This window comes from Euphorbia lathyris, chromosome 7, assembly GCF_963576675.1.
Source record: "Euphorbia lathyris chromosome 7, ddEupLath1.1, whole genome shotgun sequence".
Taxonomy (NCBI): Eukaryota; Viridiplantae; Streptophyta; class Magnoliopsida; order Malpighiales; family Euphorbiaceae; genus Euphorbia; species Euphorbia lathyris.
The window spans coordinates 86211897-86233363 of NC_088916.1; the positions used below are offsets into that span (position 1 = coordinate 86211897).

Below are 21467 nucleotides of genomic sequence, written 5' to 3' on the forward strand. Positions count from 1 at the left end.
TCAGAAATCATATTCAATTGGATTTGTTCCTTTCTTCCTTTTCATACAAAGAATTAATGGTTTGATTAGTGCCTGGCTTCTGGTTGAAGTTACTCTTTTTTTTTTTTTTGGTTTAATAAGTCTGTTACCTCATGCTAGATCTAAAACTTAAATTGATTACTGAAATTTAATGTTGTTCTTGTTTAATTGCATTCAATATACTCTTGTTTTTTAATAGAAATTGTTTCAATATACTATTTGTTTTTCAATAGAATTTGTTGAAGGTAAAAAATGGAAGACACTTGTCAAAGTAGTAACTGCCAACTGAAATCATCAAGATAATATATAATACCAGTTGCTCTGCTGCAACATTGTCTGCAGATGATTATGATAATGACCAGGATGATGAGGACACATATGATTATGATGCACTTTCTGTTGAATCCATAGAAATATTTCATTTATCTCGATCATATTACTCGAGGAGAAGAAAGTGTAGAAATTCTCATAGGCTGCAATTGGTTTGAAAGTATTTACTTTATTTCATCAAGTTTGACCTGGGAAGCCAAAGCTTAAATTAATTTAATTCTACCACAACCACATATATAGTTATTAACAATTTATTCAAATAGTCTTAGATCTTTCACTACAAGAAAATTGAGTTTTGGGTACAAATAGTTAAAGACAATTAAATTATATTGTCCTGAAATTATATTGTTAAATTTGTAAGGAAGACAAAGAATGATACAGTGCCCAATTCTTTTTAACGTGAGAATAGGGGACAAATTTAAATTGACAACTGTTTATATAAAAATATCTCTCCATTAAGTGTCCCAAAATAATCAGCGGGAACAACTCCCCCCAAAAGCAAAATCAAAGAAATTCACTAAAATAAAAATTCTGAAATTGAAAATCCCTTTCTTGTAGACACAAGTTCTCCACCGCCTCTCTCTCTCTCTGCGATCAAACTCGTCTCGCTCCCTCAATCCAAGCTCGCTCTCTCCCTGTTTCCCTTTCCCTGAACCTTCTGTCTTCTTCCCGTCTCTAGTCTACCGCTAGGCACCCCTCTACTGGTATCTCTGGTGACTCTAACGACAGAAGCTGTTTGTGGCACAACAGGTTTTTGTTTTTTAATTTTATGAATTGATTTTTTTAGGGCTTTGAACAATTTTGGGTCAATCGCATGTTAGGGTTTTTGTTTTAATTTGAAGAATTGATTTCGTGATGTTATTAGCAAAGATTTAACAGAATCACAAAACGAGCCTTATAGAAACGTTAATTTTTTTTCCAATAAGCAGAATAGTGAAGTTGCCATTACTGAACATTTGGAGGTTGGAAAAGGGGATGACAACTAAGGCCTTGTTTGAGTGTGCAAACTTCTTGAATTTTCAGAATTCTAGATGGTATGGTTAATTTCTTAATTTATTCTTTTTTACACAGTGGTATGCTAAACTATACATTCCTATATATATAGAGGTTCTTTCTTTGTACTACCTACCTCTTCATAAGATGTAGAGGATCTAGATTAGACTTTTTGAAGGAGCTCATAAGATCCTCCTATAAATGTAAAATAAACTTTATATTTGGCAGATTCATTAGCGACATTCTAATCTTTTCTTACATTCATTATTTCCTCCTTATTAAGCATATATGAATTTGATATTTGCCAATTATGAACCTATAATCCTACTGAAGCCGGCCAAATTATGGTTTTCCTTTGCACAAAATTTAATTCAGTATAGTTTAAATAGTTTTGCTAATAGCTGTTTCCCCTGTTCCAGTTCAAATTCTGGCATGGCTCTAATAAAAAAACTGTAGTGCTATTCGTCCTCGCGTCTTGACTTCGACCTGCTAGTATGTGTAGCCCTTCGACAGTTGGAGCTATTCCTCTCAACTGCTCCTTCTTCACTCGACCTGCTCCTCTTTGACTGGCACGTCGAGATAGTAGCTTGATGCGGTCAAGGAGAAATTGTACCATGGTAGATTGAACACATTGTTTTTTGCTACTATGAAGGATCCATGTAACCTTGAGATTACATCTATTCAGGTGCTTGAACAAACTTTCTATTTTTGGTTGTTGAAAAAGAGATAGAGGTATTTAATTTGAGGGCAGTCTTTTTACCCCAATCTTAGTTTGCTAGCGTGTGGATATTTTGTTGTGTTCATGTGATGGTATGCAATAATAGCAACTATATCCTTCAATTTATATTTGGATGCTACTAAATTTTTTTGGAACATAATTCTTTCTTTAGTTAATTTCATCATTCCTAATATCAGAAGCTCCGTATCTCATCTTTTATTGTTGTATTGGTGAGGTAACATATTTGTTTCACTATTTTTGTATTTGTCTCCCTCTAATGGATCTATTTTAGTGCCCTTTTAGCAAATTGATTGCTAAAAGTATTTGTAATATATTATTATTACTATATTATTTGTTAAAGATTAACTATAAGAACACGTTGAATCTGAAATGGAAGATGTCCTCGAGATGGAATATTTTTAACCTAGATGATTCTTTCTGCTTCCCGCCTCCTTATTCTTTGGTCCATTTACGACCATCACCTCCCTCTTCATTCATCCATGTATACTTCACGGTTCTTTCTCCAATCACCTCTCTCTAATCTTTCCTTTATTTATTCGTTCCTTTTTCTTTGTATAAACTGATGGCAGACCTATTAGCAGGGGTTGTGGTTACGACGGCTACATCATGTCAACAACGAGGAATGGATGTGATCTAACTCCTGCATATTGAGGTAATTTTTCAAATTTTTTTCAACTATTACATGAAATCGAAGGCTTGATTTCGTAGATTGTATTACTAACGTCTATGATTTTAAGTTAAATTTGTTTTAGTATATATAATTTGGGCTTTTGGATAAATTTTAGGCTTTTGATAATTTTAATTTTAATTTTTCTTAGAGTGTATGCATCCAGATGATTAAGTATATATAATTTGGGGGTTTGAAATCGAAGCTTTATGTCCAGGAGGCATAAAACATCAACTTTAGTCCATAACCATTAACTGTTAGTAGAGGCATCGATAGGGGAAATTTTATCGAGTAAGTGACAAGATCGGCTAGAACGTTTTATTGGCATTCTCTCTGCTGGCAACCATTTTGCAGAGCGGATGGCTGTGGGTATAAACTGGATGCATCATAAGTTGATAAGATCTGTGGAAATAGTGGCTCGGTCTTTCATAGCTTTTGTGAGGATGGAAAAGGAATTCATGCTTGGTTTTATAAACTAGTAAATCTAATAAAATTATTATCAATTGAAAATGTTAACCGATCACTAGAACACAATGTTTTATTCAACTAAATGGAAATGAAATAAACATATAAAGCTAAAGAAAGAAGAAAAATATTTCGGTGATATTGATATAGTTCCATACATAGATAATTATGCCCTCATTGTGTTGAAGATAGTTGCTATCTGTGAATATAGGGTGAGTGGTTGGGCAAGATGGATCATTGTTGGTTCATCTTGTTTCTTGTTTATTAAATATTCAGACTTGTTCTTTCCACAATTTTATTTCTAGCATCTGGCTAACTAGAGTTGTATATATTGCCCTTCTTTTGTTTTACTAGGTTCATAATGTTGCTTCGAAGTATTTTATGAAGTGCAACTGTAACACTTTCAGGAATCCTGCGGAGATAGGAACCTCGATTTGGGTATTTTTCTTTCTTCTAAAATTTCATTTAATTTATTCCTTTTGTTGTATGTTGAGTTACTCAGGACTATTTGTTAACCTTCTTTCATGGCCAGCATTTGATTAATATCCTAATTGGTGTCTGATTTTATACTGAATTAGAGGTCTCTATCCAAATTATTTATGCATTATCTATGATTGACAATAAAACAGATAAGGATGAATATGAGTATAGAGATTGGAAATTTCACATGCTATTTGAGTGTTTATTTCTGATACTATGGCTATTGTGTTAAGGTTAACTAGTTATAAGAGTTCCAATAGCAAAAATTGAACCAAAAGGTGTACAATTTTATTGTTATTGTATGGCCATTGGATGATTCTCTTTCTAGCATGCTTGAATCCGAGCTAGCCCCTATTGGCAGTTTTCCTTTTCTTGTTTGGATTCCTATCTATATATATGCTAATTAATGCTTTCGTGTTTGCTGCTTTTCATAGCTTACTTGCTTCAGTTTCCTTCTTTTCATTTATAGACTAGTATGTGATGCATTTTATGGTCTTAAAATGTCATTGAATTCATTGTGAGGATGTCTGGTTTTAATTGATGCATTTTGATGTTGATACGTGCTAGTTTTATTAACTAATTTGAAGTCGTGGACTAATTTCATGAGTAATCATGTTTGTGATGGTTGTTATAGAACTTCCATAGTCTATTGGATTTGATGATTTTGGATAAACACCTGATACTAGAAAAATGCATCAATCAGTATCAAATGGACCTCCTACATTGCTAGGGAAGCCTATTTGAAAGCAGCTAATATGCTATTGTTGACAGGAAAACATTATCCATCAGATTGATATATTGAGTCCACAATTATGCTCCTTCATCTTTGGAATCTGATAGGCCAATTTGTGTATTGCACTCCACTTAAAATGTTGATACATGTCGCTTTAATATACTAATTTGAAAGTGTTTTGTGATTATTCTTATAGAGCTCCGGAGTCTATTGGATTTGATGAACATTTTGTGATTTGTAGTCAGAATGGGAAAATTTGATGTCAATTTAGAATACTAATAATAACTAGTGAAATTGAAATGTGGAATTACAAAGATAATATAAATGGATCTAATTTTGTTGAAAACTGCTTGCAGGCCATTTCAAGGATTGAAGTAATTGTAAAATCAATGAAAATTGGCGGCATTCGTAGATTTATCATCCCAGCATCACAATGTGCTTTTGCTCGGCTCTACGACATCGTTGAGGCTAACCTTGATGCTACTATTGAAGTAATTATCCCCTCTTCCTCTTCCTCTTCTTTTTTTTCTTTGTTGCTGATAGATTTCAGAGGACTACAAAAGTACTTGTTCTCAATTCTGAAATTGGAAATTATTGTAGAAGTCGGAGTTGGCAGCAGCGGAGAAAAATAGGGCTACCGTTATTGCTATAAAGGCTGAGATACGAACAATAAAGGGTCGATTGCTGGAGGAAATTCCCAAATTACAGAGACTTGCCTTCAAAAAGGTCTGCCATATAGCTTGCTTTCCCCCCCCCCTAGTTTTCTGGCATTTTCTGTTTGGATGTGGTCCTAAATTTGATTGATCGAGGCATATTTTTAAATCCCCGGAGAAGAAGAAAACGGAGCAGCTAATTAGTTTAAATTTCTCTATTCTAGGTCAAAAGGCTTTCAAGAGAATAACAAAGCTCGTAGCGATTTAGTTTCTGCATTAAAAGACAGGATTGAAGCAACACCAGATGAAAGTACGGGGCCAGTTAAACAAACTAGTGATTGGGCACCTTCCACTTCTCATGCTGGAATCAAATTTGACTCCACTTATGGTAATTTATCAATCTGTCTTGAAGTTGACTGTTGAAGTATACCCTGATGAATATGATACTCACGATGATTTTCCAATTATTTTATTAAAGAATATTTCCAGCAATCTGAAGAGTCGGACTGATTTAGGCAGGAGTGCGAGACACGTAGAGTGAAACAGGCAAGCTTGTGCATTTATTTATCTTCGAACTACGCTTTAGACTATGTTTTGCTGTCATATGTTAAAATGCAATAATCTGCCATAGTTTTAGTTGGAGCATATCAGTGAAATTAGTGTGAACTTCTTTTTTTGGTGGTGACGTGGCGTTAGTTGTTCATCAATATAATATATATCTGACTTCGTGCGGGATCAAGGCTTAGATGTCATAGCAGAAGGGTTAGGCACTCTGGAAAACATGGCTTGTGACATGAATGAGGTTTGACAGTGTATCTTGATGTTTGGAGTTCTAACAATTATTAAATGTTCTAGTTCTTGTTTGTTAGCTGGTTGTTAATTTGTCTTCAGGAAATGGACAGACGAGCCATTGCTGGATGAAATGCATGACAAGGTAATTCACTGTTTCTTCCTTGTTTTGCTTAATGATTACACTACTAGGATAGTAGTATCCATTGTGAATCTTTCGTAACCTGTAATTAACATTGATTATTCAAGAATGCATCTTGTTAAATATTGTAAATCTATTAATGAATGAGTAGAATTCTATATAGCAAGATGTAGGATTATTATATTTCAATACCAAAATTTCATCTATTAGGATCAATTGGGTTTTGATTTTAGATGTTAAGCATAGACACTTATATTGTCAACTTTATGCAGTTGTATAATATTTTGACATCAAGCTCTCATGTCACTTATCTAATGAAAATGTTCTTAGCAGTTGTGAGATTTTGAAGTAGCTCTCTTCAATCCAAATATTCATATATCTTTTAGCTTCTTCTTTTATTTTGTCAAAACGCCTAATGATAATTTTTAGGATAAATGTTGTCCCTTTTCCATAGGGATGGCATTTGTCCCGTAATGAAGAGACAAAATTTGTCTCCTTTACATGGGGACGACAGTCGCCCCATCTTTTGGGGATAAAAAATTGTCCTCTAAGAGTAGGGACAAAAATCGTCTCCTATACACGGGACGAAAATCGTCCCTAAAAACGAGGACGATAATCGTCTCTTAGAATGGGGACAATAATTGTCCCAAAAAATGGAGACGACAATTGTCTCAAAAAAAATGGGGACGAGTCATCATTTTTGTCCCCTATAGAATAGGGTACGCTCGCATAGGGGATGGAACAAGGGGACGAAAAAAATTGTCTCCAAAAGAATAGGGGACAATTTTTCTGATTTTTGGGGACAATTTTAACGGTCCACAATAGTCAATTTTTTTGTAGTGATTTAATCAATTAAACTAATAGATTACTATTAAAGTTCGGAATTTTAGTTCTTAAACAAGCAAGGATTTATCTAGTTGGTTTTTTAAAGAAGAGTGACCACTTTGACAAGTATTTTCCATTTTTTACTTTCAACAAATTCTAATGAAAAACACGAGTATATTGAAACAATTTCTATTAAAAAAACAAGAGTATATTGAGTGCAATTGAACAAGAACAACTAATCAATTTAGGTTTTAGACCTAGTATGAGGTAACGGACTTATTAAACCAAAAAAAAAATTACGACTAACTTCACCAATAAGCCATCGAGGCACTAATCAAACCATTAATTCTTTGTACACTCGTACGAAAAAGGAAGAAAGGAAAAAATCCAATTGAATATGATTTCTCACTGCAATAGAAAAATAAAAAAAAAAGTTCAAATTCCTTGGATTTGAAGAGAAAGAATTGTTACCAACAGGTTTGGTACAAACATTGGCTTCTTTCTTAAAAGCTGCACCAGTAAGATGCATCTTCTTTTTCACGAAATAATCATGCAAATACAAATCAAACTTGAAATTCCAGATTCAAAAAATAAAAAAATAAAAAATATTCCATAAGCAAAAATAAAGGAAATCAAAATCAAAATGTGGTTAAACAAATAGACTAAACACTTATCCAATAATTAAAATATCACTATTACTTAATTGTATAGCTAAGTCCTCAAGTTGACAAATTTTGATAAATTTGCACAAATACAATAAATTTCAAGTTGAGATAGCATGAATAAGTAGTATGAATTACAGACAACCATAAATTGATGACAAGTTAAACTACCATAATCTAGTCAAGAGAATAAGCGCAAAACTAATTGAACTAATCATAATAAACTGAAGCATGTTCTTGCTATATGGGTTTCATCAAGTTTGAATAGTTTAAGCAATACAAAAAAAATCAGCAAAACCAAAATATCAATATGAAACAAGGACCACAAATGAACTTCTTAAAATAAATAACATTTGACAAAGGCATTTGATGATACAACGTAATAACACAACAAACCAATCAATCAAACTAACTCTTCCTAAACATGAACTTTTTAAATAAGGCTTAATAGACATCCAGCCCCTTAAACTTGTAACTTTTTTCACCCGACCCCCTCAACTTAGGAGACAACCTCTCAACCCCCTTAACTCTCCAAAAACATCACATACAACCCCTTAAACTTGTAACTTTTTTTCACCTGGCCCCCTAAACTTAGGGGACAACCTCTCAACCCCCTTAACTCTCTAAAAATATCACATACAGCCTCTTACACCCCTATATCCGGTCAAAATATTGACCCGTGTAGAAAACGCGATTGACTGTTGACCACACCAATGCCACATGTCATTTTTTTCTTAAATTTTTCCATGTAAATCCAGTAAATTACCCCATAATTTGGACATCCGTAGAGTCTTCTTTCTTGATTTGCAGGTTTCCACAAAACCTTAAGTACAACATATTCACCACAAAAACATGATTCATGAGTACCCACCATGAAATCGGTTTCAAGAACAAAACAAGCCCTAACCTAATTGACAAAAAAAAGGAATTATCTCAAAAGAAGAAAGAGGCAAACCACAAGAAGAAGAAGAAGGAGAAGAATAAAAAGAAGAAGGTAGAGGAGGAATAAAGGAGATGATACTTACTATTGAACTTGAATCGGAGACCGATCGGAGACAGAAAAGAGGTGAATCGAAGGAATCGGAAAAGAGGAAGGAAGGATTTCTGAGGAGAAGAACGTTAGGGATTTAAGAAGAAAAAGGATTTTTTTACCGTTTAAGTTTCTAAAGCCAACCTTCACGCGCTTTCTAATGAGTGCAATCCCAACTTATTCCATTAAGGGGCTATATGTGATGTTTTTAGAGAGTTGAAGGGGTTGAGAGGTTGTCCCCTAAGTTGAGGGGGTCAGGTGAAAAAAGTTGCAAGTTTAATGGGTTGTATGTGATGTTTTTAGAGAGTTAAGGGAGTTGAGAGGTTGTTCCCTAAGTTGAGGGGCCAGGTGAAAAAAAGTTACAAGTTTAGGTGGCTGGATACCTATTAAGCCTTTAAATAATGCAAATTTATTTGTAAGAGGGACGTGTTAATATAAAAGTAAATTATTAATTCAAAACCTCAAGTTACTTGCAGCCTCTTATCATCTTTCTTGTAAGAAATGATCGTTTTCATTTTCGCCGGCCACATTCTGCAATCAATGCTAGAATATATTTTTTTCTTTCTTCATGTTTCTGAAGATCTGTTGAATCACTCATATTTTGACATGAATTTTCTTCATGTTTCTTCAATGTCATATTTCCTACACAATATAAACTAAGTTAAAATCATGTCTTTTCTAGATGGATTCGGATTTTTCACTATCATTCTAGATATTTTTTATTTTTTTATTACTTAAACATTGCAAGGTATATCTATTTGGATTTCTCCTTTGGTTTTGATTTAAAAAAATAATTCAATAGCCATATCCTTCTAAAAATAATATATGTAGGTTTGGAATCTTCATAAGGCAAAAGAACAAATGCGCCTCACGACGTTCGTACCGCGAGACTCACTAAGGGATAAGTGTACCCCGTCGTTATCAAGTAATAAATTTCTGGTTAAGTCCAGGTTATCGTCCACAGGATTTATTTCTGCAAGTATCGAGTTACTTGGTTTCGGGTGTTATCTAGGCTTAGGGGGTTTTGAGTTGGGTTTTCTAAGTTAATCTACTCCTAAGTTGAATTATACTATTCCTAGCTAAGTTATCTGATTCTAACTAAGTTATTCTACGCCTAATTAAGTTACTCTACCCCTAATTAAGTTAAACTACTCCTAAGTGATCTTTTACCAATGCAATTATCCGAAGGAACATGAAGGGATATGATGATAATGAAAATAGATTGTTTAAGCAATTGAATTAAAACCTAAGTCACTTGTGTCCGAGGCGATTAACCCGACCTATCCTCCTAAAGTCCCTAGTTCGTGATTCCCTTGTAAGGCCGAAACTAGCTCTAAGGCTCAGCAATTTGGGCTTAATCTTCTATAGGGTCGTCAATCCTATAGGCACTGACTAGGTCAGATTCAGCTCGCAATATGTGCCAACTTGATTTTGGGATTATCGAATGAGTTAAACCAATCAGACAAAGCGTAAGACAAAGGTTAAAGCATTAAAACAATTGAATGAACAAGAACTATAATATATATCAAAGATGAAAGTATTGTCACGAAGTTACAATGAGCCTAGGATTCATAACATGTATCAGAGGCTAGACAGAATATAAAAGAAGAAAAATCCCTTTCAGGAACCTGTCTACCAATGCAGGCGTCTTCCTATGACTTAAGGATGGAGCTTGAGCAATCCTCGGTGAACGGAGCTTCGGAGGTGTCTTCAATGGAGGTTTGAAGGATATGGAGGAGGTGGAGAGGATTTCTCAAGATGAAAAGCTAAGAAAATTACAAAGATAAAAGATGCCTAATTACATTGGAAAAATCCTATTTATAGGCGTGGCTCGGGCCCTTTTCTTGACCTATTTCGTGTCCTTATGCAGGTAGGAAGTCGTGGGGTCCATCGTGGCATCGTGGGGGCGGAATTGGTCTTTTTGACCAATTCCCGCAGGTCTGCTCGCCGAGCAGGGCGAGCAGGCACTGCTCGTCGCCAGCAGGCACAGCCTGCTCGGCGAGCTGGCCGCGCCAGCTCGCCCGAGCAGGCCCCTGAGGGCCTGTTTGGCGAGCTGGCATAGGCGAGCTGGCCTAAAATAGGCTAGTTCGTCGAGTAGTCTTACCCGATACGCCCCCACGCGGATGTCGAATGCCAACAACGTGTTTTTCGCCCGAACTTATCCCTGTGCATGCACAAAAACTCCAGATAACATTAGTCCAAGGCTAAATTGACCCGCCAATCGCTTATTTAAGCAAACGCTTCGTTTGGTGCGACTTTTGACGGATCAATTAGCTTCAAAAGATAACGGAATTATAATATGCATGCCATTTTGGCCGTATTTGCCTAAATTGATCATAAAACGATCCTAAACAATGAAAAGTAAATAAAACATTTCCAATTTCTAACTAACTCACACAAAAGTATTTAAATGCGAGAATTGCTCGCTTATTAACTAAATAACGCTAAAACCCGTCCTAAAACCGTACCCAAAGATAGGGGTTTTTGACCCCTATCAAACCTCCTCGCACTTAAAACTTTACTTGTCCCCAAGTAAACTAAAAACTAAACCCGCAATCACAAGCAAGCTAGAAAACCTCCCGGTTTGACTAGGTGCTTGACACAATTTCGAGCATCTGTAATTACATGCATTCGGAAATACAAAGTAGAGACACGATATCCAAAAGCCGGATTTCAATTATCATAGGTCATATGTTTTAAGAAAAAGGACACATGTTCAATTAAACGAGCTTGAGGGGATCGCTAAGTAAAACACCTCATCATAGGTAGTTTACTCATTTTACACAATTTTGGTGGCTAAGGTGTTTACTCTCGGCTTATGTTCTTGCTTAGGATTACGTTGATTTTGCACGTTCATCCGAGTTCCTCTACTATGCTATATGACTCCGATGATATCAAAAACAGCCTCGAATTGGGGTTGTAATGTGTTTAGAGGGTTAAAGGTACAACAAGGGTTAATAGTTCTAGCGCTAGAAAAACAAAGTTCAAATGGCTTTAGCAAATATGAAGTGACTGAGCTTTTTATTCATTCATTATCTCTTTTTTTTGGACGTTTTCTTGAGACGTTTTGATTTTAAGAACTGGGGAATGAAGTTCTTCCCTTTTTGTTCGTCTCTTTCCTTTTCTCTTTTTTTTTGTTTTTGTTTTTCTCTTTTTCTTTTTTTTTTCTTTTTCCCCTTTTTTTTCTTTTTGGGATAGTGCTCATTCACTTTTTAGCCTTTTGGCTTGCTACTATGATGCCATAAACAAAGATAAAGCGCTAGAACGACAAAGGCTCGATGTGAGCTTTGCAAAAACTTTAGGATTAAGTAGCAAACCAAATGATGGTTTGCAAAAATTGGGTTAGAACGAAAGAAAAATCTATCAACTACAAAAATATAGGCTCAAAGGGGCTTCCTAGAGTGGATGAAAAAGAGAAAATAAGGTAAAGAAAAGGGTTAATTCTAATGAGGCTGATTCATCGTTTATCATCTCAAATCATTGCATGTAGGTTCAACACAGTATTAGGTGCAAAATCTGTAATCTTTCCACAAGTCAAAGCATTCACACAAAAATGTCAAGAAAAAAAGCTTTTTGATGTTCGCTCTTAGGCTCAAATTCAACTCACAATTCTTTGGGTTTCAATTTTGTGTTTACTAGTTTTTCCCAAACTCAAGTTTAACATCACATGCCTTCAATTCTTAAGTTATCTACCTAAGTAATGATTTTAGCATTTCTTCAAAAGTAGGGCCTAAATGCAAACTTGAGCTCATGCTTTTACAGATACCAGGATTGTGTCCTACACCTAAACTAGTTGTCATGCAATCTTAGATTCGGTTCTCAGTCCTCAAGGACAAATAACGAAGTTTAGATTCGAAGGAGGTTCACGGTTTTAGGTCCTAAACATGCAAAACCTAAATAAAACCCGAAAAACGCAAAACTAAACTAGACACGACGTAACAAAAATTTAAAAATTATACAATTTTTGTAAGTTTGTCTACCCCTCCTCCTCACACTTAAAATATGCAATAAGTTCCAACATTGCATCTAAAACCATCAAGCGCATGTGCAAAAAGTTAGGGTGGAGAAGACAACTTACTGATTTTATCGCAATCACCAAAAACTTGATGATTTGCGGTGCCAATTTTTTTTGTTTTTTTTTATTATTTATTTATTTATTTCAGCTCCGTTCGGAAAAAAAATCCGAACCGTTGCTTATCTCGGCCGAGCAGCGGGCTGGGCGCAGTGCCCAGCGGCGGGCTGAGCGCAGTGCCCAGCTCGCGACGAGCAGTCCCCAGCTCGCCGAGCTGGGCGGCAGTGCCCAGCTCGCGGCGAGCTGGGCCTCCTGGGGCCAAATTTTTTTTTTTTTTTTTTAAATTTTATTTTAAACCTGAACACTTAAAAAAATAAAATAAAATAAAAATAAAAATAAACTATAATAAAATAAAATAAAATAAAATAAAAGAAAACTAAACAACTAAACTAAAATATCAATGTATAATATAAATAAAATAAACCTGAAAAGTTTTATTAAAACTTGGGTTACCTCCCAAGAAGCGCTACGTTATAGTCGGTGAGCTCGACATAGAATTCCCGCCTAGGTGTATGCTTCTACTCGCGTTAGGAACTCGAACTCCTTAACAAATAACCCGTACCTACAAAACGGATTAAGAGCCTCTAATAAGTTTAATGAAAGCAGGAGGTCGAATTTAAACATATTATGAAAAAGTTTGGTTTGCTCCCTTTTGGATTCTCTTGGTAGGTCGAAGAGAATGAAAACTTCTGAGCATGAAGCAAACCTAAACTTTTCTAATTTTTGAGGAAAAGGTAGTTGAGATACACAAGTTTTGATTTGATCTTTTATCTCTATCACATGATTTAGAATTTTAGATTTTGAACCGAGGTTGCTTACCGCTTCCGGTTCCTCACTTACCTCGAGTGATGCATGTGATAGTGGACTTGGTTCTACCTTTTTGTCATTCCTCAAGGAGATGGCTTGAGCTGATTCCCTTTGTGGGATTTCTATATTTTCCTTTATGCATGGGAGAGCATCTCGGGATTGCTCTTGCATCTCATGGTTTGTTTGAGCCAATTGGTTGCTCAAGTCCTTGCAAACCTCCTCGTTGATTGTAAGTCGGGCTGATATTCCTTTCAAAAGGGACAGCACCTCATCTCGTGAGCTAGAGGGTTATGGATGAACTTGGCTTGCTTGTTCGTAAGGGAACATTCCCAATTCGTTTTCCCTGTGCTTATTAACAAACCTATTTGGAGGCCTCAACATGTTAGGGTTCCCGTAGGACAGATTTGAGTGTTGAGGTCTCCTCCAATCACTATCATAAAAGCTGTAAGAATTGGGGTTAGAATTATACCTTTGGTGATTACCCACAAAACTTACACTTTCATTTGTGTTGAGGCTCAGTTTCGCCATCAAGATATCCATTTTCTCATTTAAGTCGGCCATGGAGGGATTGGGAGCCTCAGTCTCCAGGGCATGAATGTATTGTCTTGATGGGATAGTAAACTTTTCAGCTTGCCACTCGACTTTTTCTTGCCAATTCATTGATCAGAGAATGCTGAGAAAAAGTGAAGTTCTAGCACACAAGTTGATAAGTAACAGTATACAGATATGAACAAGTATAGAAAAGTATAAAGAAATTATATATCAACAAGTATAGACGATATAAACAAAGATATTCACAAAGGAATGCCTAAACTAACAAATCAACCTTTGGTTCGATATTGCAGAAGAAATAAATCCCCGGCAACGACGCCAAAAACTTAGTGAGTCTCACCGCGAGACTCACTAAGGGATAAGTGTACCCCGTCGTTATCAAGTAATATATTTCTAGTTAAGTCCAGGTTATCGTCCACAGGATTTATTTCTGCAAGTATCGAGTTACTTGGTTTCAGGTGTTATCTAGGCTTAGGGGGTTTTGAGTTGGTTTTTCTAAGTTAATCTACTCCTAGGTTGAATTATACTATTCATAGCTAAGTTATCTGATTCTAACTAAGTTATTCTACGCCTAATTAAGTTACTCTACCCCTAATTAAGTTAAACTACTCCTAAGTGATCTTTTACCAATGCAATTATCCGAAGGAACATGAAGGGATATGATGATAATGAAAATAGATTGTTTAAGCAATTGAATTAAAACCTAAGTCACTTGTGTCCGAGGCGATTAACCCGACCTATCCTCCTAAAGTCCCTAGTTCGTGATTCCCATGTAAGGCCGAAACTAGCTCTAAGGCTCAGCAATTTGGGCTTAATCTTCTATAGGGTCGTCAATCCTATAGGCACTGACTAGGTCAGATTCAGCTCGCAATATGTGCCAACTTGATTTTGGGATTATCAAATGAGTTAAACCAATCAGACAAAGCGTAAGACAAAGATTAAAGCATTAAAACAATTGAATGAACAAGAACTATAATATATATCAAAGATGAAAGTATTGTCACGAAGTTACAATGAGCCTAGGATTCATAACATGTATCAGAGGCTAGACAGAATATAAAAGAAGAAAAATCCCTTTCAGGGAACCTGTCCACCAATGCAGGCGTCTTCCTAGGACTTAAGGATGGAGCTTGAGCAATCCTCGGTGAACGGAGCTTCGGAGGTGTCTTCAATGGAGGTTTGAAGGATATGGAGGAGGTGGAGAGGATTTCTCAAGATGAAAAGCTAAGAAAATTACAAAGATAAAAGATGCCTAATTACATTGGAAAAATCCTATTTATAGGCGTGGCTCGGGCCCTTTTCTTGACCTATTTCGTGTCCTTATGCAGGTAGGAAGTTGTGGGGTCCATCGTGGCGTCATGGGGTGAAATTGGTCTTTTTGACCAATTCGTCGCAAGCAGGCACAGCCTGCTCGACGAGCTGGCGTACGAAGGCCAGCTCGCCGTGAGCTGGCCGCGCCAGCTCGCCCGAGCTGGCCTAAAATAGGCCACTTCGTCGAACAGTCTTGCCCGATACGCCCCCGCGCGGATGCCGAATGCCAACAACGTGTTTTTCCCCCGAACTTATCCCTACGCATGCACAAAAACTCCAGATAACATTAGTCCAAAGGCTAAATTGACCCGCCAATCGCTTATTTAAGCAAACGCTTCGTTTGGTGCGACTTTTGACTGATCAATTAGCTTCAAAAGATAACGGAATTATAATATGCATGCCATTTTGGCCGTATTTGCCTAAATTGATCATAAAACGAGCCTAAACAATGAAAAGTAAATAAAACATTTCCAATTTCTAACTAACTCACACAAAAGCATTTAAATGCGAGAATTGCTCGCTTATTAACTAAATAACGCTAAAACCCGTCCTAAAACCGTACCCAAAGATAGGGGTTTTTGACCCCTATCATGCTGCTCAAAGTTCAAATTGGAAAGCCATACACATATATTAAAATTATGAGCTTTTATTAGATTAGAAAAAGAAACTAAAAATCACTGAAAGACATTTGTAGGGAAAGTTTTGAATCCCGTAAAATTAACATATATACAACTAATAAGAGAGAGTATACATACAGACATGGAAAAGCGCAGGGAGAGATCTCTTCTATAAGTGAAAGCTATTGTTTATTTGATGAGTGATATAGAGAACTCGTTCATTTTTTCTAAGTAAATACAACTGAAGATTAGTGTGATTGACTGAGATAGAAAATAAAAGAAGAGGCAATTTTGGTGGAGAGCTTCTCCAGATATATGAGATTTGGGAGTCTAGGGTTTCTGTTCATCAATCCTTTTGATTATATATGAGATCTAGGAAGATATATTTGTAATTAACTTTTATCTGCTAGGGTTTCTGTGGAGGAATCGTTTTGTTTATATATTTTAAAATTTAAGAATTGCATTTTTATTTAATTTAATATATTTTTATATGTTCCCTTCATCAACACTTAGGTTTAATTTTTTTTAAATTAGATAATCATGAAATTTGACCCTAACATTTTTTTTAAAAGTGCAGATTTAGCCTTAAGGCATTAAATAGTTCAACTTTAATCCTAAGGTTTCCAAGGAGGATCAGTTTTACCATTATTATATTAAAAATTTGAAAAGGCTAGTTTGACTATTATTTAATATTGTAAGATTGAGAGATCGAAATAATGAGGATCAAGAGTTAGTAGGGTTAAGGTGCAAAAATACCCCTAATATTTTGGGTCAGGAGTAATTTTACCCATAACGTCTAAAATGGTGTAACTTTACCCCTGACGTTAGTAGCCAAGAGCAAATTTATAAATTGGTGAATTTTTTGAATTGTTTTGTCCAATTCGTACAAAGATAGTATATTTCTTTTTCCACATCACAACATATATTTGTGATTTGTTACAAATAAAATAATGCATGTGTGAAGCGTAGATGACAATATTTCATGACCGAGAAGACAATTTGATAAATTATTTCTCAAATTAACCCAATTTATCAATGTTAGTGTTAAAATTGCTCTTGGCTTCCAACTTAGGGAGAAAATTGCACCATTTTAGACGTTAGGGGTAAAATTACTCATGTCCCAAAGCGTTATGGGTATGTTTGCACTTTAACACGAGTTAGTATTATGGTTTTTGTATTTAGTTGTTACGGAAAAACAAAGTTTAGAGAGCTGGTAAGATATTTGCGAAGTTTAGGGAGGTGAAATTTTTTTATGGACAAGTTTATGGAGTTGGTGATACAAAATAAGCAAGTTTAGGGAGCTGATGAGACACTTGCAAAGTTCAGGAAGCCAATCTACTATTATGACAAGTTCAGAGAGCTAGCGATATATTAAGCCATAAAATTATTAAAGTTTTGCTTTTGACCTTAATAAAATCATTCATGGTGTCGAAATGATGACGTGGACAATTTGCAAGAGAACTCAATGTCACTTATTAGTCACACATGAAAAAAAAATCATGTGGGAGATACATTGATTATGATTATAAATTTTAAAAAAATAAAATTAATTGGAGTTCGACCCATCTATCCTTCCATGTACATCCCCTCTAACAAACAACATATATAAAGAGCCACTTTTTATCCGTATCTCGAGATTAGCAGCTCATGCTATGGCTAAGCATGCTCGGTCCAATGCTAGTTTCTTTACTGATTTCTTGGTTTCTGTAGTTTGTAATAGATTTTCTTTAATTTCTTAATAACATTTTGTTTGATTTTTTTAAAAAAAAAACTATTTAAATTATTTATTCAGTTTTTTATTTGAGAGGATGTTGGCTTAAACCCCCAGATCCACTCCAAACCCTGATTTCATGCTCTTCAATTGACTCGGATCTCTCTTTCAGTGTCACAATTCATTGCCCATCCTAGGTCTTTAACGCTCAGGAATTCTATATTTATATTTTCGGGTAAGCTCATTGTTGGAGCCACCAAATTAGGGTCCATAATTTTTGAGTTGTGCATTTTGTAATTTAAGATTGAATTGGTCCGGTTCTTTTTAATTGCTTAATTTTCTTTGATCATTGGGATAATTCAAATTTTCTAATGTAAATTGGACTCAATTCATCTCCTTCTAAGAAAAATTGTTTTGCACGGATGTTTATAAATCGATAATCAGATAATTTCAAGTGAATTTTGTTTTACTTGGTATATAAGTGAGTCACACAAATTAGTTTTGACAAGTTAAATTTGTTGTTGTCAAAACCTAACGGCGTTGATCTGAACCACCTATGGATGGTAATATTGCGTTTGGGTTTAATGAACAGTTCTTTTCCGTTTGCAACTAACAGGGGCTTAGACCATCTCCAACACATTTCATCAAATTTACTGCATCAAACCATGTTTCATCATTTTCTCTCTCTGTTTTGATGTTGCTACAGTATTTTTACTCCAACCCATTTCATCATTATTAGAGTTAAATGATTTTGTATGGCTTGATTATTTGTGTTAAATGATTTTTGATTTCTGGTTTTTATGTATATAAAATAAATGAAAAAGAAAATAAATAATATTATTTTATTAAATGATGCTCCGTCAAAAAATTTGATGGATCATCAAATTTGATGATAAATGACCGTATTTTGATGCATACGGTTTGATGCTGGGTTGGAGATGGTCTTAGAGCTGCTATGAAGCACTAATATGGTTTGATGCGTACACGTATCCGATACTCCGGGTGCGGGGATTCGGTGGGATACATACGGGACACCCCTATGAAGTATCCCTTTTTTTCTTTTTTTTTGGGTAAATAATTTATTAGTCCTCTAGTTTTTACCTAACACACTGTTTAGTCCCTCTATTTTGAAAATCACATTTTAAGGTCTCTATCTTTTACCAATATTAACCATGTGGTCCTTTTATCTATTTTTTTAGATTTTTAACCGAACATATCTTAGCTTTTAGGGCAACCACGGTACAATACAAGTTGACCATGTTACTCTGTTATTTCATATATATCTGTTTATGCTAAAATATAACGATTACAAGTCTAAGAAAATTAGACAAAAGGATCAAAGGGTTAATATTGGCAAAAGTTAGGGACCTTATAATGTGTTTTTCAAAATACGGGGACTAAACAGTGTGTTAGGTAAAAACTAAAGGACTAATAAATTATTTACCCTTTTTTTAATGAGGGGATACGCGGGGACACTTCGGGGATACTTTAAGGGTTTTTTTAAAAAAACTTCGAAAGTATAAGGGTTTTTTTTTAAAACTCATAAAATATAAGAATTAAAATGATATAATCACAGGATTACTAGTATATACAGGCACGAAATCATTGAACCCTAGACTAAAATTCAAAATCTCTCCTCTGCGATGCATTGAACCCTAACAAAATTGAAATTCCTAAATCTTTTCCTTCATCTGGTCTTCAGTGGTTCTGTGCAATCAGTTGTCTTCCTCGATTACTTTGCTGAAGTCGATCCCTCTCATCTAGTCGATCTGCTTTGATCGAGTTTTTCCTCTCATCTGGTGGATCTGCTATGAATTAATTACTTATTAGTTACTTGAGAGTATTATTTGTGTTTGTATAATGACTTTATGAATATGATTTGTGATTTGTGATTTATATATTTATGTATCTTTTGAATTTTCATTATAAATGATATATATTATTAATTATATATAAAATTTGTAGTATCCCCACCTTACACTGTATGCCTACCGGTATTGGTGCTTCATAGTAGAGCTGTAATTCTGGTGAAAGTTGTATGCTCTTGGCTTGGAAAATGATTTTTCATTGTGATTGTTGTTTGAAAATCACGGAAGTTTCTTTGAATTATTGCTTAAATGAGAATGATAAAGTTGAAGGCTGGTGATTAGTGTGGCTGGATTCTGTTTCCCTTTTTCGCTATTTGTTTTTTCCTGCTTCATTTTACTTCACTCAGTGAACTATATTTTGTTTTCCATAGCCCTAACATGAATCCAGGTTTTAAATCATTCACAGTGTTGTAGGCATCAAAAGATGGAATTTACAGCTTGAAATGTAAAAACTTCAAATATGGAGTAGAAGCCATGTATATGCTTGCATAGTTGTTAAGAAAGAAATTATATTGCCAACCCTTGTTTCTGAATGGCAGAGAACTTTTAAACTTTGCAGCTAATTTTGATGACTTCATCTTCCAATAATTAGGATATTATTTGGGAGCATAAGCTTTGAAGGCTTTTAATTTGTTCACTATATGCACCTCAACTCGCATTCACTAAGAATGTGCTTGGTATTGTTGCTACTCTGGGCAAGGTGGATGATGATAATCTTAGTAGGTTAGTTTGAAGTTACATGTTATCTGCTATTGATATTTACTATCTATCTAACATGTAGATTCTTCCTCTTCTATGAAATAAGTCTTATGATTAGTTTCCTTGCTAATATGTAATGTAGTCAGTTAATTTATATACTCCACAATTCCAAGAGCTCTTATTATTTTCAATCAGTGAAATGCCTCCGTACTTACTGCCACACTGATCTTTGCTTTTAAGAGCTGCATGATAATGCAGTTGTTGTTAGTTATCTGCACTATTTTTAATCTACTTTTACTTATTCTTTCTTAATTGCAGGCTTCTTTCGGAGTACTTAGGAGTAGAGATAATGCTAGGAATTGTTTGCAAGACTTACGAAGGTGTTAAAGCTCTTGAAACTTATGACACGGAAGCCATATAAATAGTGATTCTGGAATTCGAGGCTTTGGTACTACTATCAGACGGACTCTGGATGGTCGATTTCTTGTCATTTGTCTCGAAAATTTAAGGCACGTATCTCTTTCTTTTCTTTATTGCTGTTTGGAATTCAGCTCTTGAATTACAAACTTTTTTTCCCTTGTAGACCTTACTGTGGTGAATTTGTGGATGATGACCCTCAAAGAAGGCTTGATCTTCTAAAGCCAAAATTGCCTAATGGCGAGTGCCCACCTGGATTTATTGGTTTCGCTATTAACATGATCCATGTGGATTACATGAATTTGTTGTATGTATCTGATGTCTATGGCCTCAGAGAGACTCTATTTTACAGCCTCTTTTCTCGCCTGCAAGTTTACAAAAGTAAGGAGGAGATGCTACTTGCTCTTCCACTTATAAGTGATGGAGCAATTTCACTGGATGGAGGGATTATTAAGCCCAATGGTTTCTTTTCCTTTGGGAATCGGTAAGTATTTTGCTTTCATTATTGACATGAAATTGTCTTCCAATCGGATCCAACGGTGAATTTCATTGGTTTACAGCATCTCCTTTTGTGGTATTTCGGAATTTGATTTCTGCATGGAGGTAGTTTAAATGCACTGAGAAACAAATGTCTTTCTGAATCGTGATAGATTGTAGAATTTTGTATGTGCTATAATTCGATTATAATAGGCCACCTATAGAGTTCATAGCATTAGCCTCTGACCTTCCAAATTCAACTCATGATATTTGGTGCATGGATTTTTCTTCCCCCAATTTTTGTACAACTATCATACAAAAGAAAAGAAATACGTATTTTCTCTAGAATGGTCGATTCAAAGGGTGAGCCTTGGCGCAACGGTAAACATTGTTGTTGTTGTGTGACCGAG

The 21467-nt window shown here is 35.2% G+C and overlaps 2 long non-coding RNA genes and 1 pseudogene across 2 annotated transcripts; all 3 read left to right on the forward strand.

Annotated features, from left to right (window-relative positions):
* The first annotated feature begins 934 nt into the window (after window positions 1–934).
* On the forward strand, window positions 935–2634 carry LOC136201015 (uncharacterized). Its single transcript, XR_010673641.1, has 3 exons — window positions 935–1098; window positions 1278–1382; window positions 1761–2634. It is a non-coding gene; the product is annotated as an uncharacterized lncRNA (long non-coding RNA).
* A 53-nt stretch (window positions 2635–2687) lies between these two features.
* On the forward strand, window positions 2688–5999 carry LOC136200517 (syntaxin-71-like; annotated as a pseudogene).
* Window positions 6000–19415: 13416 nt separating this feature from the next.
* On the forward strand, window positions 19416–21059 carry LOC136201215 (uncharacterized). Its single transcript, XR_010673744.1, has 3 exons — window positions 19416–20187; window positions 20482–20672; window positions 20747–21059. It is a non-coding gene; the product is annotated as an uncharacterized lncRNA (long non-coding RNA).
* Window positions 21060–21467: the final 408 nt, after the last annotated feature.